Genomic DNA, 4,017 nt, shown 5'->3' with positions numbered 1-4,017 from the left:
TTCTCTGTAGACATTTGAGTTTTCCTTCTCAGACAGGTTTCTGCCTTCTACAGGTTTTGCTGTCTCTTTATTGATTATATCTGGGGCAGGCTCCTGGGTCATGAACCTCTTGGCACACGGGCAACTCCTGTTGGCGGTGGTGTTGGGTGAGGTTGAGGTGGCGACCCATGTAGAGTCCAATGTAACACCTCCCGGCTGTGCGCCATCCTGACAGCAATGGCCCTGTCTGAGCCCGCGCTTCCGGCCAATGTGTCCAAGCCACCGCACTGACACCGTGTTCCTTTTGTTCCCACTGATCCTTTACTTGACCAAATATGATGTCCTTCTCCAGGGACTGGTCCCTCCTCATGTCCGAAATACTTGAGAGGAGGTCTCACCGTTCTTTCCCCTAAGAAGCATGACTTCCTGTAAGACAGAGTGGTTCATTCTTCCGGCAGCTCACACTTCCTTCAATGTTCCTCATGGATGCCGTAATCCAACGGCATCAGTTCTCTCCAGTTCCCCTACTCACTGGCCTGCTTTCACCTGCTGACCAAGGGATCCATCATTCCACGGCTTGGGCGGAGCACACCCTAGGCCTCAGAGTGATATTTTTGTTCTTTGACACTGCCAAGGGGTCTTTTGCAGCAGTGTGTCATTTGATTTCTTGAGTGCTGCTTCCCTAGGTGTTTGTGTGGATCCCGGTAACATGCAATCTTGGGCCAGTGCAAGTGGCTTCTCCATGGACCAGGATGTTGCTTACTGGTCCAGTTGGCAACGTTTTTGTTTCTTTCCATTGAGGTCGATCCCTACAGCAGAAGCCCTGGTGGTGTGATGGGGTAACTGCTGGACTGCTAACTGCAAGGTCGACCCATTCCTGGGGAGGGAGATGAGGCTTTTCTGCTCCTGTAAAGAGCTGCAGTCTCAGAAACCCAAAGAGGCAGTTCTACCCTTTCCTACAGAGTCACTTTGAGCCAGTGAGTGCGTTAAATCCATACCCCAGGCTGTAATCTGTGATCTTCATCCATGCTTCTACCTCTACACTTTCAGCAAGCAAAATTGTATCCTCTGCAGATGGCAGGTTGTTAATGAGCCTTCCTCCCAGCCGGATGCCACATCTTCTTCATACAGTTCAGCTTCCGGAATGCCTGTCTCAGCAGACAGATTGAAGAAGTATGGTGAAAGGCTACACCCCTGACACACACCTTTTCTGATTTAAAAAATCTTCATTCTGTGTGAAAAACTGTCTCTTGATCTAGGTACAGGTTCTCTGTAAGCACAATCAAATGTGTTGAAAAGTTTTAATGACCTATAGAGTCTAATGTCTTTACAAAGTCAATAAAAACACTGTTACATGTCTTTGTGGCATTCTCTGCTTTCAGCCAAGTCCCTCTGATATCAGCCAATGATATTTCTCATCCCAGACCTCTTCTGAATCCATATTGAATTTTTGGCAGTTCCCTGTTGATGTACTGCTGCAGCTAGTTTTGGATTATATTCAGCAAAACTTTCTTGGGTGTGATATCAATGCTATTGGCTTGATACTTTCTGCAAACTGTTGGATCACCTTTCTCTGGAATGAGTACACATATGGATCTCTTCCCGTCATTTGGCCAGAGAGCTGTTTTCCAATTTTCCTGACATAGACAATTAGTGCTTCCAGTATTGCACCCATTTGTTGAAACTTCTTAGTTGATATTGGTCAATTCCCGGAGCCGGATTTTCCCCAATGTCTTTCAGTGCAGTCTGAGCTTCCTCCTTCAATACCACTAGTTCTTGAAAATATGCTTCCTCTTGAAATGGTTGACTTAACTCTTTTTTGGTGCAGTGACTGTATATTCTTTGCGTTTGCTTGTTCCTGCATCATTCAGTGTTTTGTTCATAGAATCCTTCAACACTCAAACTCAAGGCTTGAATTTTTCCCCCTCAGTTCTTTTAGCTTCAGAAATACTGAGAGTATTCTTCCCCTTTGGTTGTCTAATTCCAGGTCTTTGCCATTTATTTTACTTTGTATGCATCACTCCCGACTTGCCCTTAAATGTATCTAAAGTGGCCATCACTTTGCATTGAAGGAATCACCCTCTACTCCCAAACACATTCTTCATCACAACCACGTTCATTTGCCCCATTTGCAGTGTTTAAGTGACTGACAAAGGCATCACCCTTTTCTGGCACTAAGCTCATCCCACCCCCATGGAGTTGATTGCTACCCATAGTAACTGATAACTTTACTGAGAAGGATACATCTTCCCAGGAGCAGCCAGCCCCCTCTTTCTCAAGTAGGGCTAAATAAGAACTACCGCACTTGGGCTGACTTACTGTGTTCATTCTTATAAACACCGGAGCAGATCTTATTTGTAACTCAGGGAGCACCTGCGTTTAAATGAAGACTAAACAAGAGATCCAAGGTACAATTCCTGGGTATACTCCAGTGTCTCCATAGTGTTTCCGTCCATACTTGAGACTTCTTTTGTGGGTTTGAACTTCACACTGAAGTGTCCAAAGGTCTGCTTTATTTTTAAGATGGCCAGAGCAATTGTTCATAGTCAAATTCCCTCAACCACCAAATGAGCAAATGATGTAGACGTAATATGTGAATGATTTTCAGTAGTAGATTGTTCATTAATTCTTTTCCAAAGAGTCACCTTCTAATCAGACAGAGCATCTTGGGGAAACGGTCCTGGAGGACATCATTTCAGAAGGGTGGCTGGATCTATATCCTATGCATTTGACCCATATTTCCTATCAAGGAGTCATAGTGGGGCCCTAATGTCTGGGCATGTGTTCTTGTCCAATAGGCCCTCCGGTGACAGGCATGAGGCAAAAGCCCTTTGGAGATAGGGTGCTGCAGTAGATAAAACTTGGACTTTGAAGCCTAACTCTAGTGACTATCTACAGTCTCCGTGAATAATAGCCATTTATTCACCTGTAGCATGAGATGGCATACCGCTGTGCCCTAGGATTCCTGGGATAGACTCCGGTAAATGAGGAGATGTATTTATTACGTTCCTTATGGAAGGAGATGAAGCACAGAGCAGAAACCCCAAAATAACTGCTGCACAATGTGAGCAGAGACACTGAAGCATCCTGTCCGATCGTCACGGAGAACATGCCATCTTGGTGGCTGGAAGGGAGACCTGGCGTAGAGCCTTTAGAGTCTGCTTGATGAATACCCATTGTTCATCTCTGTACTTGGCCCCTCTCTGGGACAAATTTTTCCCAATTGCCAAAGGACCTTGTATGAACAATCAAAGCTGCTTCAGTGCTGATTACATCTCCCGAGATAACCAACATCCTGCGTCTACTGGTTTATTCTACTCAAGAATCTTTGCTCCTAATGCTGAGCCAACATCCAAGGGCTATTGATGTTACCATGCTAATTTTTCTCAGAGCGTCCTCGGAGGCCTATCCCCAGCTAATTTGTCTGGGCTTCTCACATTGTCTATTCCTCCCAGGGCTTGAGAACCTTCGGAACAGACGCTCTTCTGGCTGCCAAGTTCAAAATTTGATCTGTGGGTAGAACTGCTCTTTCCCACATAATGGACCCTCCGTTATTTGAATCTCTCACTCTCTCAGGCCTTTGAATGCAGTGTTGGCAGGACCCAGGGCATCACTTGCTTAGTTCCCTGCTGTGTTATCCTGTGTGGCCAAAAAAGGGGCTGGCGTCACCACTCGAGCTCAGAAGCAAGGGAGAGGGAGACCAACAGAACAGGCAAACAGAAGCATCAAGAAGGTTCCGCTCACGTTCAGAGTATAAACCGCTCTTCTTTCAATTGAAAAAAACAACAACAAACCACTGAAGAAGCAGCAAGGAAAGAGTCAGGAATAGTAGGAGGGTGTGGTGTGTGCTGCTTGCCTCCACGAATAACCGCCCTTATTGCATGAGCCTAGAAGAACTGGATGGTGCCCAACTATCATGACTGAACATTTTGATCAAAGATTCTATAGAAGAATTTTGACTTAAAGGGGAAAAAAACTAGAGAATAGAATTCCCATAGAAACTAGACTTTCTGGAGTCATGAAGTTTCGATGAAACCA

At 45.4% G+C, this 4,017-nt stretch overlaps 1 protein-coding gene across 1 annotated transcript in view; it reads right to left on the bottom strand.

Moving 5' to 3' along the window:
- Positions 1–4,017, bottom strand: part of GFRA1 (GDNF family receptor alpha 1) — a 257,659-nt gene that overhangs the window by 27,395 nt on the left and 226,247 nt on the right. The gene's annotated exons all lie outside the window — the stretch shown is intronic.

This window comes from Echinops telfairi, unplaced genomic scaffold, assembly GCF_000313985.2.
Source record: "Echinops telfairi isolate 266 unplaced genomic scaffold, ASM31398v2 ScPeMD7_70;HRSCAF=299, whole genome shotgun sequence".
Lineage (NCBI taxonomy): Eukaryota > Metazoa > Chordata > Mammalia > Afrosoricida > Tenrecidae > Echinops > Echinops telfairi.
Note: the sequence above shows the minus strand (reverse complement) of the source record. Positions and strands in the feature narration are given on the sequence as shown.